The sequence below is a fragment of the Dermacentor albipictus genome, chromosome 1, assembly GCF_038994185.2.
Source record: "Dermacentor albipictus isolate Rhodes 1998 colony chromosome 1, USDA_Dalb.pri_finalv2, whole genome shotgun sequence".
NCBI lineage: Eukaryota > Metazoa > Arthropoda > Arachnida > Ixodida > Ixodidae > Dermacentor > Dermacentor albipictus.
In genome coordinates this window covers 165,743,856-165,759,136 of record NC_091821.1, presented here as the reverse complement: position 1 = coordinate 165,759,136, position 15,281 = coordinate 165,743,856, and positions in this window count along the sequence as shown.

Sequence of the window (15,281 nt, the reverse complement as noted above, 5' to 3'; positions counted from 1 at the left end):
CTCTCTGTTTACTGGAATGGACTGTACTCCTCTTTTGCTGTGGATGCCATCTCGTTGGCAGGCATGTTTGGTTTCTCTTTCTAGAATGACAATTCCGGGTTATTGTGCTGAAACCTTCGAATTATCCTAACTTGGAACAATTTTTTGTAAGTGACCTTCCGAGAAGGAGTTTTCCCGCTTCTGTCTACGTGGCTTTAATTATGGCATCACTTGTTCACCTGCATTCAACGCAGGTGCCATAAGTTCTGACAGCTCATGCAATATTTAGGCCACAATTTGTGCAAGACGCTGTACTTAAGCACCACATGCTGCACTGCAAGTCCTGCGCTGTCCGACTGAGACATAAGGAAGCTTATGAGTCAGGAGCAGGTCTGCAGGTTCGGTTAAAGATGGCGTCCGTGGCGCTCCTCTACACTTTTGCCTGCTTTGCGGTAGCTATATTCCGCAAACTTTGTACATGTTTAGCACGTAAATTGTATTGCCAAAATTTAATGCTCCCGTGGTATGCTAACGCCTTGGCGCACCGATCTTGGTTTGCATTCCAGTATCCTCCCCGAGTATCTAGAGTAGGCTTGGATGACGATGTAGACTCTAATCGATTCTACTGAAAAAGGGCGCGAATTCGGGCGGTGCTCCAGCCTTAGGTCGCCATTCCAGCAACGCACGCACGGATTTCGCGCCCGTGTACTCGTGTGCACCGGCTCTTATCACCGCGTGTTTACGGCCACCCAGCCCGTCACCCGAGCGCTGTGTTCTCGCCTGGAGGCGTCGGACCGCACGAGTCGGACTGGCGTCGGCCGGTGAGCCTGATGGGCGCCTAATGTGTTCCGCGAGGACGCGCTGCAGGACAATGGACGCCCTTGTCCTTTCCGCGCACGCGCGCCGCCGGCGGGGCGAGAGCAGGAAAGGCGTACGTGTGGTTCCTGATGGGCTCTCCCGCTAACTAGGTTTCACCAGGCTCCCCGGAGCGTGTCATTTAATTAGATTCTAGAGAAATATACGAACGCTGGCCCAGTTTTTACGGTAAACGAGTTTGGCTCGCGCTGGAGGACATGAAGAATTTCTACTCGTGGTGTTTATTCCTTGATCCGCGCTCTCGCCTAAAGGCACCGCGCACGCTCTCGGCTACCAAGAAAACAGGGGAGGGCGCTTTATTTGCTTCAGTGTCAGACTTGATTAGAGGGAGCAAGTAGAAAGCGGAGTGCGAATATCCTTTTCTTTCCTTTCAATTTATTTTCTTTTCTTGTGAAAGTAGGAGATCTCCGTCATGCGGAAGAACTCTCACTTCATAATATGAAAGCTTCCTCCGGTGTCTATCTCGGTGATAAGTTATTCGTCTCGAGTACCTTGAGTGCAGAGCAAGAGCGGACAAAAATTATCTTGCACAGGCGGAAATTAAGAAAAAGTGTGCGGTGCAAACATTTAATCTTATAATGCTGGATGGTACACGGACATTACTCATAGCATAGAAAGGCATTTGTTTTCGACGTTTTAGCTATCTGTTGCCGCTGCGGGAAATGGGATAATGTAAGCCGTTTATGTTTGCTTTGGCAAATGTACACAAGAACTCATCTGGCTTAATTTTAAAATAAGGATAGTTCTCGAAGGGGGATGGGCTTGATTCCCGTTCGGAGTAACTGGGCCTTTCTAATTTTTTTATCCCTATTACTGACCTACAGTCATTATTTGACCTTGTTTTGCTTTATGACACCGCCACTATCTTAGATTATACTACCACCATGTTATGATCGTGGCAACAACAAAGCAGGTAACCATGTTGCAATCAAAGGAATGTTCTAATGAAACGTAAAGCGATATCTGACCATTCAATTATAATGCATGCGTATTAGTGCACTTTAGTATCCGCAATTGAAAGTCACGCGTATGTAAAGAGTAGGGTTATCTGAAACATTTTTTTTCTGTTGCTCCATTTCAATTTAACATAGAATGAATCAAGTAATTTTTTATGGTATTGAAGAAAAATAAGGTAGACTTGCTCAATAACACCTAAAGAAAGAACATGAAAATGGCAGATTGTGTCAAGCGCAAAGTCACGCAAAAAAAAAATAGCCAAGTGCGAGTGCATGCTCGCCATTAATACTTTGAAACTATCGCTCACACATAACAAAATAGCAAGCTGGAAATGCATAGCGCTGTAGTTTGCAATCTCTGTGACGGCACTGGCTCAAGAATAGCCTCCTAGAGGATGTGTAGAATTCCCCAGCGCTCTAAGCTCGACATACAATTCTCCCCTGCTGGACAAGTTGTAGGCAGGTTAACGCAAGTATGGTGGACAATCTAAACGCAAATAAGCTAGGGTGTTCTTTTGTTACCGCTTTCGCCAGTTCACGTTATCTTAGCAAGATTCTGGCTTTTACGCTCTGTATGATGTCTGTAGCATCTTCTATGATCGGATAACTAGCGATGCGAGATCGTGGTCTCGAGTTACACTTGCGAAATGTGTTCAACTTTGTCTTTATACTGTTTAATTAGTCCACGATGGTATATATCAGATGCCTTCATAGGATATATCGCAAGCACATGGTGAGGACGCAGAGCGGCCGTTATTACGTAGGAATTGGTGGCACTTTGTGTAGGAATTGTTTCAGTCGCTGAGCATGCGCACAAGGCATCATCTCATGAACATGTAGTATTTCAGTGGTTAGCCAGCCAAATGCATTGACTTTGCCGGGAATGACTGACTAGATGAAATAGAAGGCTCCATGAACAAAGTGACTTCTGTATCCTTCCTCTGTTTGGCAACAATTTAAAACACACCTCCAAAGAATTTTGCAAGAAATTTCTTTCGACAGCATAGTTCAAAAACGCGGTGAAAAGGTCACTTCTTTATGTAGCTGAGCTCTAACTAAAATTCATACTTTATATTAATTTACAAAGTTACCTGTAAACCACGTTTTATTGAATTCTGTTCCTATATAAAATTCATACAGGATTTGCTGCTTGGTTGTCCTCTTTTTTCGAAGTACGTTCCGCAGATTTTCATAGATTTCACTTCCGTGCCAAAGAAAAGAGCTACAAATCATAACTATAACATATGCGAAAACATTTACGTCGGGAATGTTTGCCTGTCAAATGGTAATGGATACAATTAAGAAGAAATAGACCCACACGTGATATCTGTGTATATATGCCAAAGAAAGTGATAGGGGTCCTAGAAAGGAACATGTTTTTGAACGGTATTTTATCTTCTTTCTGTAATATATCATTTTGTGTCATCCTCTGTGAGCTTTTCTGCGGCCCAGCGGCCACTTAGCTGTCGAATCTCTGTCCCTTCGTAAACAGTGCCGGAAAAATGAAAGGTAAGACTTCTCGGCCGCAAGTGGGCTTCTCGTTTTTTTACGTGCCACTGAGCTCTCAGCTCCGAGCGCGGCCCATCAAGACGAGCTGTCCTCGAGGAGAAGGCAAACAGGAAGCCAGCTCGGCGGATCACCGAAGGCGGCTTCCCCCTCTTGCTCAATATAAACGCTTCTGTTTGCGTAGGACGCCACTTGCACGGAGCGCTTTGTATTACGGCCAGAATAGCATCGGAGTTAATACGAGAGATAGACGAGAAAATGTATGTGTTTATTTAAAGCTGGACAGGAAAAGCAGGTTATACGTCCCTTGTCTCGCTAATGTGTCCTCCCCGGGTCCGCGAGCGTAGATTTGAGGCCGTCAATACCGAAACGCAATACGTATACGGCAGAAAGAGGCGACTTGCGCTAGCTGAACAGATGCTCCCTTTTATCTTTCGCGGCGGCGTTTCGCTGCGCGCTTCATTAGCAAACAACTTCCTTCTATTTTGCTTTCGTCGGTGCTCTGCAAGGTCATTCAATAGAACTCAATGTCCTTTATGCTTTTGCACTTCAAGATTTTGGTTTGGTACGGTAGTCAGCTGTTCAATGAGATTGTCTAAAGCTGAGCACGAACGGTAGAAATAAATAAGGAAAGAAAAGATATGTTGAGGTCTCCGCGATGAACACTAGCTATACTCGTCGTAGAATGTGAACAGCTGTTATGGTGCAGGCTGCAGGGATGACGCAGCAAGTAGTGGAACTTTTGCATATAGATGGTGGTGATATATTTATAACTTCGTTTGGACGACCTCTACACGACACGTAAAGAGACTTGATGACATTGTTGTGGTGACATATCGACAAAGCTTTTGATGATGGCACTGGAAGAAAGTTAGCGGAATTGCGTTGGAGTTACGGCGAAACTTACTGTGGAACAGCATTGCGACGCTATGGTCCTCTGACGCATCGACAGGCCAGGGAGAGTCATCCGGCTGTGTGTTCGAAGGCTGCGTGTTCCTTGCTGCGCTACAACTTGTGGGCCGAGTGTGAGAGCGAGGGGCTAAATGGCAGGGTTGGCAGGGCTTGCTTGGCCGGCAATTCTTCTGTGTGAGCATCTCTGACGTTAGTAACACGGGTTTTCCCTAAATGTTCGTCACATCAGTGTCTCGGAGAAACGCAGTTAGCAGGCATAGAACTATGTTACTGATAAAACTCAGCCTTTTGGAAAGCATTAGGGCTTGGAGGCTTGCTTGGGGAAGACCTCTTCTCTGTAGGCTGTCAGACAACTTCTTGTATTCGTCGTCCAACTGTGGGAACACCTAAACAGTGTTACGAGACACCCGTGTCACCACATACGGCACAAATCGGGGAAGCCACGCGTGTGTGGGTTCCGCCAATACCAGAAATACAAGAATAGCCTCTTCGCGATTCAGTTCTTTGACGGCCAACCCAAGACAAAACCGAGTGAAACTTCATCTTGAAGCTACTGCTCTTGAGGTGTCTGAGCAGTCAGCATGCGCACCTCTGATCGACTGGCTCTATGTAACGGACAACTGTCTACGCAACATGTTTGCTGCCTGCTTAGGCACATAGGAAAATATTTCCGACGCATGTTCGGCAAGGAGCCACCCAGCGTCGGTGAGCGCATCGATTTCACGACGCACGTAGCCCACGCTTTCCCGATGGCTGAAATATGTGCCGTGATTCATCACCATTAATCTGTAGCCATCGCTAACATATTTATACCGTGGTTACTGCTTGTTCGTCGTGGAACACAATGTGGGGATGTCGATGGTAAGCGACGCCGCTCTGAAAGGTGATCAAAAAATGTATTCCGCGTGGTTGCCGCTATAGACAAGCAAAAAGCAAGCCATCTGTTATTAGGGAGGCTGAAGAAAGCGCTCTTCTGCTGCAATTCGAAAGCTGCTTTCGTGCTCCCGAGAAAGGAATAAGAAAGCGACAAAGGTCGCCGCAGCTCCATGGCGTGCGTAAGCAGTAAGTATAGGAGATAAAAAAGGGGAATCAGAATCCCCACATACCTGCAGAAAAGGTGGAGCGAGCGAGGGTCGAGAGAAAAACGGTGCACCACAGGAGTGGGCCGTGGCTGTTCACCTGGGACCCCATTTGTCTTCGGCAGCGGGCAGTCGGCCCTTCACGTCGTGAGGCAGCCTTCTCTCTGTTTCATGGCTTCGCTTGGTGCGGTAAAGAAACTGATGTCTACCTGTGCAGCTCTGGCCGTGGGGACGGTCAGTCAGCGTGCGCGTCTTGCCACCTCGTATTTCTAATCGCGGCCAAATTACAAACTGAAGGCCTTCAGACGAGCATAAACAAAGACAGCCAAAAAAGAATTAATACTAAATAAATTGCCACAACACATCGTTAGTTTCATAGTAGCTTCCTTTAGTTTTGATTGTTGTTGTCGTTGTCGTCGTCGTCATCGTTGTTGTTGCTGTTGTTGTTGCTTCATCCAGCTATATTCGTTGTGACGATTTAGTGTTGCTATATTTGATGACTGAATTGCCGTGAAAATGAATTCATTCGTCAACAAAGTAAGGTGTCGGTTTGTTATCAAGCGGATACATACGTGAGAAATTGAGATTTCAGGTTTACTTTGCACGCCTAGCTTCAAGCCAAGAGAGGCATCTTTTAGGTGTCTTTGTCCCAAAGCCGTATTGCCGACTCACCGATCCAGCTTAGTTAAAGCTTGTTTGCTGCACCGTCACACAGTGAAGACTCGTAGTGCTCCATGCTGCTCACCACAACAGAAAAAAAAGCAAGCAAATAAGAACATTTATTTATTTCTAGCTCTGCGTCCTGATATGGGCACAAAAAGGAAGAGGGGGTCGCACTGGGCGCAGCGCGGTCGCAGAAAAGCCACACACAAAAAAAAAGAAAAAAGAAAAAAGAAATCAGAGGAGTCAGAGTTTCGTCCAGAAAGGGGCAGCAAGGATATTCTCTCCCGTGGAGACTGGCGTCAGAAAAGACGCAGCAGCAGGCTAACGGCTGAAACTGAAAAGCCTGGGGCATTTGGGAGGTGCGCTTTACATTTATGTCTTCTTTGGCCGAGAAGCCAGCCAAGCGGCTATGGCTGCGAAGCTTAGTCAACTGTGAGGGACCATGTACGAAGTGGGTTCATCGCATAAATAATTCAACAGCCGAAGGGGGGACCTGCGACCGACGCACAAGTCTGCAAGGTGTCACTGTCGGAGCTACGAGGACTACGGCTCGGGCCCCATCGATCTACGCGGCTCACCTGGCGCGGCCGTTCCCGCCGGCATGCGACGGTTATCCGGGCTTGGGGCGGGATGCAGCCTTCACCCACAGCGGCGAGTGCAGCGGCTCGCGCCAAAGCCGCCCGTTTGGCTCCTCTCGGCTTTACGCATAACCAATGGCGCCGGAAAGTTATTTTGCTTAAGGTGCTGCTATTCCATCGTTCGGGGCGGAGTGTAGCGGCTTGCGCATCTCGGCCGTTTTAAGGTGTCTTCGTTTAGGCAGCGACCCGCTTATTTTCGAAAACGCATTTCAGACGCGAGCGCTCCTTTGTCCGAACTAGCAACGAGAAGTATATTTGCCGAGTTTGCCACCTAGAGGAAAAGAAATCCGCCAGCGACATTTTTTTTTTATTTTCCCAAAAAATAAATTATGCGCCTCTAGCAATCTTAGCGCGTAACGTTTTCAGGAGCACGATATTATCACGTGGTAGTGACGGTGAAGAAAGAAGCAGTACGGTGGAATACAAAACTAGCTTTTATTGGGCCAACCTGTGCCCACAAAACAGGCTACACTTATAGCACAACGAAAGCGGCGAACACAGTCGGCAATCGACGAAAATCTGATCAGCGGGTCAAGCGCGTCGGCTTTTATACATAGTCGTCGAATGTTCCAGACTAATCGCTGGGACCCGCGTGCCTTCCATAAAGTTCTACATCATTCGCGTCAGGCGAATAAATCAGGTAACACAAGGTTCGGCGATAACAGACTGCGGATAGAAGCATCGATAACTTTCCAGAAACTTCCGATGCAGGCAAGCGCGTCCCGCGCTGTGCGAGAAGATTTGTTAAGCGGCGAAACCTGGTCGCCCGATAAATAGAAATACACGTGTCAATACCCCCCTCTTAAAAAGCATCGTCCCGATGCTACAAAGAGAGCGAAACACAAAAGGACACTTATTAAACACAAGTAACAAAACAACGAAAAGAAACAAAGTCCAAAGGTCAGTTACGCGAAGTCCCAAAGTTGGTCAATGCGGGTGGTACGGCTTTAGCCGCACAACGTGGACAATTTCAGGTCGTGAGCGGCGCCGCTGTGACAGCGAAATGCCGTCTGGCACGACCTTGTAGTCCAGTGCACCAATACGTCGGATGATCTTGTACGGTCCGAAATAGCGACGCAAAAGCTTCTCGCTCAGTCCTCGTCGGCGTATAGGGGTCCAAACCCAAACACGGTCACCGGGCTGGTACTCGACAAAGCGTCGTCGGAGGTTGTAGTGTCGGCTGTCGGTCCTCTGCTGGTTCTTGATCCGCAGGCGCGCGAGCTGTCGGGCTTCTTCGGCGCGCTGGAGATAGCGATGTCAACATTTTCCTCGTCAGTGACGTGCGGCAGCATGGCGTCGAGCGTCGTCGTCGGATTCCTGCCGTAAACCAGCTTGAACGGCGTGATCTGTGTTGTTTCTTGCGCCGCCGTGTTGTAAGCAAATGTTACGTACGGCAGGACGGCATCCCAGGTCTTGTGTTCGACGTCGACGTACATCGCTAGCATGTCGGCGAGGGTCTTATTCAGCCGCTCCGTAAGACCATTCGTCTGCGGGTGATAAGCCGTTGTCCTCCTGTGCCTTGTCTGACTGTATTTCAGAATGGCTTGGGTGAGCTCCGCTGTAAAGGCCGTTCCTCGGTCGGTGATGACGACTTCTGGGGCCCCATGTCACAGCAGGATGTTTTCGACAAAGAATTTCGCCACTTCGGCTGCGCTACTTTTCGGTAGTGCTTTTGTTTCAGCGAAGCGGGTGAGGTAGTCCGTCGCCACGACGATCCACTTATTTCCGGTTAATGACGTCGGAAAGGGTACCAGCAAGTCCATCCCGATCTGCTGGAATGGTCGGCAAGGAGGCTCGATTGGCTGTAGTAATCCGGCTGGCCTTGTCGGCGGTGTCTTGCGTCGCTGACAGTCTCGGCATGTTCTGACATAACGGGTGACGTCGGCGGTCAGGCGCGGCCAATAATACTTTTCTTGTATCCTCGATAGTGTCCGGGAAAATCCGAGGTGTCCAGCGGTTGGATCGTCATGTAGGGCGTGCAATACTTCTGGACGAAGTCCTGACGGGACAACAAGAAGGTAATTGGCGCGGACTGGTGAGAAGTTCTTCTTCACGAGTAGACTGTCTTGAAGCATGAAGAAGATAATCCGCGCTTAAATGCCCTGGGGACAACGTCGGTGTGCCCTTCCAAATAATCGACGAGGCCTTTAAGTTCCGGGTCCGCTCGTTGTTGTTCGGTGAAGTCTTCCGCGCTTATTATCCCAAGGAAGGCGTCGTCATCCTCGTCATCTTGCGGCGGTGGCTGAACGGGGGCGCGTGATAGGCAATCGGCGTCTGAGTGTTTTCGTCCGGACTTGTATGTTACAGTGATGTATTCTTGTAGTCTGAGGCTCCTCCGTGCCAGCCGTCCTGAGGGATCCTTTAAATTCGCTAGCCAACACAAGGCGTGATGGTCGCTGACGACTTTGAATGGCCTGCCATATAGGTATGGGCGAAATTTCGCTGTAGCCCAAACGATGGCGAGGCATTCCTTTTCGGTTGTAGAATAATTGCCTTCCGCTTTTGACAACGACCGGCTAGCGTAAGCTATCACATGTTCATGTCCGATGCTTTTTAAGAGTGGGGTATTGACACGTGTATTTCTATTTATCGGGCGACCAGGTTTCGCCGCTTAACAAATTTTATCGCACAGCGCGGGACGCGCTTGCCTGCATCGGAAGTTTCTGGAAAGTTATCGATGCTTCTATCCGCAGTCTGTTATCGCCGAACCTTGTGTTACCTGATTTATTCGCCTGACGTGAATGATGTAGAACTTTATGGAAGGCACGCGGGTCCCAGCGATTAGTCTGGAACATTCGACGACTCTGTATCGTTCGACGACTCTGCAACGTTCACAGCGATCCTAAAGACCACTGCGGAAAAAAAGTAGCAACGATATAGCAAGTGCAGTAGATAAATGAGACATAAAGCACACAGACGCATCATTTAATACACTTGTAAAGTGCACAGCGGATTCGAGGCATAAAAAACTTCTTCCCTCATGTTTCGGTCAAGCTTTTGCAGTTCTTTTCTATCCTGTAGTCTCGTGAAACATCAGTCATTCCCGGTCACAATGTGATTTCCCATCCAATAGAAAATTTCGCACTGCCGACAAGGGAGGGCTTCAATCGTGATGCTCTGCACTCATTGCACTACGTCTTACCCATAAGCGCATTTACCGGGGGAGGGGGGCACTTGACTCCTCACTGTCAGAAGTGGAGGGGCAAAGTGTGCCATTTGCCCCCCCCCCCCCCCACACACACACACACACTTTTGAAAGCAGGTGTGTTTGGCTGCGCGCTGGAAAATTCAACAAAACAACAGCTGAGGACAAATTTTCTATGTGAATGCATTAGCTACGTAAGTAATGCTTTTCTTTATTACGTATCGCCTGTTTGGGAAGTCAACATTGTTTTTCGTGCCTCGCCGCGATGAGCTGCAGCAGACGACGAACGGGATGAGCCATACATGCTGTCTTTATGTAAAAGGCTAGCGCTGTGCAGTTCCCGCCATAACAAATTTCACGTTGCTCTTCTTTCATCTTGCCCACCTTTTCGGGACCGCCTAGTCATATTTGAAAACATAAGAGCTACAAGTTCCGCAGCCATCGTAGTCGCAGGGTGACACGTCTTGAAAGTGAATATGGCGAGTCCCTCTGGGAAAAAGGCGGCTCCGGCAGTTGTCGACCCATCTGTATAAATGCGGATGTGGTCTACGTAACTCTCATGCAAAAAGAGGATAGATAGTTCTTTAAGAGCAGGAGACGACAGCTCAGATTTTCTTCTGATTCCTGGTATGGTGAGGTGTGCTCCGAGTAAAATCACACTAAGGAGGTATCAAGAGCTTAGTTCACAAGACTGCTTTTTGTGATCGAATGAAAACACGTTATATTGACACTTATGCGTGTATGCTACTGCGGTGGCCATATAAAGGCTAGGAAAAAAGGTTGGGGGGGGGGGATTTAACACAGATATGTCCTTCTACGGCGGTGGCACTGAGGCGTTCGTGGTGTCTCTGGGCTTGGACTTGTATTCCTTAAGGGATATGACACAAGTTCCCTGAGCGAGAACATCTTGAGCGAGGACTTGAACCTTTTGAGGAGTGTCACAATTATATGCCGCATACCATCCACCGTATGCAAATATCAAGTCATTGTCCTCAAGAAATAAAATACAGGTCTCTTTCTTCGCGTATAAGTGTTTAAATGATATCACACCGACTTACGGGCAAAAAGCAAATACACTCGAACATCGTTATATCTAAACGGCATATAACGAAATAATGTAAATAACGATCCATGTGTTTGAAATCTGGTTTAACGTAGTGAAATTGTCCTGCCAATGAATATAACGAGCTAGATTCAACTCCGAAACCAAGAAATACCAAACTTGCGCGCCGAGTACATCGTTTTTCGCGGCGTTCGGCACTCGTTCGCCGCTGCAGTCACAATCCCACGTCCCTCCGCACAAGCAGCGGCTCACCATCGCACTTGTCCTCTGACCTCTCTGTCTTGCCTGGGTGCGCGAGCCGCGCCATGCTGCGTGGCTACGCACGGCGGAGCGAAATGTTAGTGCATTGACTTCCGCGCACGCACGCGCAGCTCGGCGTGGTCTCCGAGATCTCCCCGGTGCAATCTCGGGGGTCACGCGCAAGCCTGCGTGAGGCGCGACATGTTGCGTGGCTATTAGCGGAAGTACGAAAGATTTGTGCATTCACTCCGCTCTTTCTCCACGGCCCGCCGCACAGGTAGCCAGCAGCTGGGCCAGGCCTGCGAGGTTTCCCCGCCGAAATCTCGAATGTCAGGCCCCAGGCCGTGCATTGAACTCTTCCTCTCCCTGCGGCGCGCCGCGCGGAATAGCAGCTGGGCGTGGCCTCCGAGATCGCATTGGCACCAGTGCAGTCTAGCACGCCACGAGCCGAAGTTCGCTTGCCTCCTTGATCACACAGCGATCACACGGCGGAGCGCTGTGTTGTGTCCCCTTATGCCCTTTTCCCAGCACAGGGTAGCCAGTCGGTCTGAGAACTGGCTAACATCCCTGTCTTTCCTTCCTTCCTTCCTGTGTTCTGTGCCACGTGCTGCTCGACCGTGAAGAGCCAAATGGAAAGCGGACGCGAAAGGCCATCACAATGGAACAGCAGGCAGCCATCTACACGTTGTCGCGTCATGTGCTAAGAAGTCACGTGTTGCATGCACCCAAGGTTATTTTGTTTCTTTATTCAAATGTTATCGCTTGCGTGGCCGTGAAGCAGGTTCCGCGGTCCACAAAGCCGTCTTCTTATTTCCATGTTTACAATTTTTCACCCCATTGAGCATATATTGCAGTAAGTGCAAATAATGGATATTACGAAGCAATGGATATAACGAGACAATTTTGGCTCTCCCTTCAATTTCGTTATAACATGGTTCGAGTGTATTCATCAACACATGAACAGGATGAATATTTTTTTTTTCACTGTGGCTTAACAGTGCTCATTAACGGGTGCTCATGTATTATGACGAAACAAGTAGAAAGCCGGTTCTAGTCGGCATGTAGCGCGTATTACAAATTTTTATGGTTGCAGCAATATGTTTAGGTGAAAGAACAATGTGAAATCTGACAAGAAATTTTAACCTTATACGCCTAATTTTACGAATGCCTAAACAAACACGAAGCTTGAACAGCCTAAAGGCGGCGTTCCCCCATTGTGAGCATTTATCTTAGCTCACACGCACTAAAACTGCTTCATTGAATCTACATATAGTGGTGCCATAGGCAATACAAGTACATTGCTTAGAACACGCAAAGAAAGTACTGTCTCATAGAGGAGAGAGGGGCTACTGAACATTCGCTAAAGAGCGGAACATTTCCTACAAGAGGTTAAATAAAGAGTACTTGAAGTGCGTAAAAAAACAGCGTTCTTGTTTTCCGGAAAGAGATTAAAAAGCCGAATGTTTCATAGATTTACGCTGTGCGCATAAATATTATCTTAAAACTTTTCGTGCGCAAACAAACAGGGACGAAGAATAGGGGCAACACAAGGGCGAGCGCTTTCTAACAACTGGTTTTATTTTGACTAGATCGCGCAGATTTGTGGGTATTGAAGAAGGTAGTTCTTCAAAAATAAAACCAGTTGTTAGAAAGCGCTCGCCCTTGTGTTGCCCCTGTTCTTCATCCCTGTTTGTTTGCGCACAAAAAGTTTTAAGATGAATCTGTTCCAACTATATAGGCCGACTTGCAGTTATGCTTCATAAATATTAGTCGCGGAAAGCTCACTTAACAAAGCTTTTTCGAAACTCGCGGTAGATTCCTGCTCATGAAGGCAACTTTTAAACGCGCATTCCTGGATTTTGGGGGACGGGCAGGGTGGTTTGTTTCAATGCGTGTTTATTTTCTTTTATTTTTTGTAGTGGTGTGTTTTTCTTGCATTTTCAAGACACAAGAGCGCTGGGCATCCGACGAACATGCGAAAAAGCAACTGTAACTCGATTTCTTGTTCATCATATATTGCACATGCAGTGAGATAAAATAGGGCGGCCTACCCTTCAGCAGTGGCCATTCTCGTAGATGTATTGCACGCTTTATTACGAGCCCCCGGTCTTATTAGGCGTCAGCCATTGAGCCACAGACACGCGCTATACGGCTTGACTGCCGAGCTTATGCACAAAAGTGATAAAATCCCCGGCGCGATTCTTTGACGCTTTCGGTGTTGATGCCTTCCGTTGCTCGTCTCGCAGATCTGCTCTTGTGTGCCGCAAAAGCTGACCACAGCGAGCAGCGCGTTGCCAATTTGATCTGGACGGATGAGGCCTCCCGCCGTGCCCCTTCACCATAGAAACGAGGGCTCTCAATGGTTAATCCGTCCTCGCCGCGGCGTCAGGAGGGGCACGCCGCGGGGTGGACGCCGTAATAGCGAGCGCCTGCACGAGAACGCCAGGTGCCCGGCGGCTGGGATGCCCAGCAGGCTGCCAACAGGAGCGCTGGGCGGCGTGCCTGGATGGGCGGCTGCCATTGACGCCGTTCAAATATTGACTGTTCTTGTAATGTTCGCGTAGGCTGTGCAGCCGGAAAGGAAACAGAGAAAGATAGAGAGAAAAAAAGAAGAATGCGTGAAGATAGGAAAAGAAATCATGAAACAGTGCATTCGCGTGAATAGCCACAAACGCGCGCGCCCAACTTGCGGGGACATGCGTGTGCCCATGGAAGCGTAATAACTCGGGTAGGAGGGGCACGCCGCCCGCGTAAGCCCACGTGTCATGTGGCCAGAGAACGACAATGTGGCCGATTTTCAGTGCCGTAGCCATTCCTTGTCGATTGTGAAAGGCAGTTCTCTCGCGAATAGCTATAGTCAGCCGAGGGGAAAATTTTTTCTGTTCTGTTTTAGTGCAAGTGCGCGGTTACGTACAGTACGAAATTATTCTTTAGATGCCTCACGAGATGTCAGAAACAGGCTCTGCAATCGACCGCTCTTGGTGGCTGCGTGTCCTTTACTGTTGACTTTCTCGCACTCACGACAAATGGGAATTCTTTAATGCCCAGCGGTTGTATTACGTTATTCATTGTTCGGGATTACGCTATGTATAATATCAATCGAGTGCTTTGTAAATAAGCCAATCCAACCAGTATCTGTGACCTCCCCTTAAAGGGAGACTAAAGGGGAAAAATGATTTGGCCTATATTACCCTTGTGCAATACTTTTAAAAACACCACTCTTACCGCGTGAAGACGCTTGGTAAGCCAGGAAAGCCACGAAGGGGAAAAGACCGGTGGCGACGCCGCCTTAAAGTACCCGCATCAGCTAGCCGTGACGTCAGCGATTTTGATGACATCGGGCCTTCTCGATATACATGGACTGCACTGTGTTCTAAAGGAGCCAGAGACGTTACATGGCGACGTAACATGGCAAGTTTCACGAGCTTTTACTGAGCCAACGCCGTCCAAATAATATATATGTATATATATATATATATATATATATATATATATATATATATATATATATATATATATATATATATATATATATATATATATATATATATTATTACGGTGCCAGTTATTACTACAGCCAGCGCAGTAATAGCGGCAGTGTGGCCTTGCTGCCTGAAAACAGAACAGGCTGAGGCTGATAGGAATTCAGTTTCCGCAAGGCTGCGGCAACGGCGACACTTTCGCATGACGTAGGAAAAACAACGCGGTCAAGTCTGGTCGCCCGTGTGACATTGAGGGTCGGTATCACGTACGCCGCTGCGCTAGCTCCATTCTCTTTGTCAACAGGGCCGTCGTTGTACAACTGCAGATGTATGTCATTCGTTTTATTGAGGTGTTCTGCCGCCAAAGATTCCGCCTCTGCTACAGGTGTAAGTTCGGATATTGATAATCACGAGCTAGCAATATCAAACAACTATATTATGTATTGAGAAAAGATAGAATTGTCTGTCGAGGCGAAGGCGTCTTAATCACTGTCAAGAAGCGTCCGCAAGCACAAATTTTTGAAACTTAGTCATGTCTTGAGATTTTATGGGTGTCAGGGAAATTACCTCCGTTTGCAACTTGCGCCGTTGGGGTCTGCTATCGCCCGCCGACTTCATCAAGTGAATTCACTGAAAACCTAAACAGCTCATTGGAATTTGTGCGTGACAGATTCCCGACAGCATCGATATATAATCATTGCCGGATACTTCAATTACCCCGACATTGATTAGCACTTGTGCA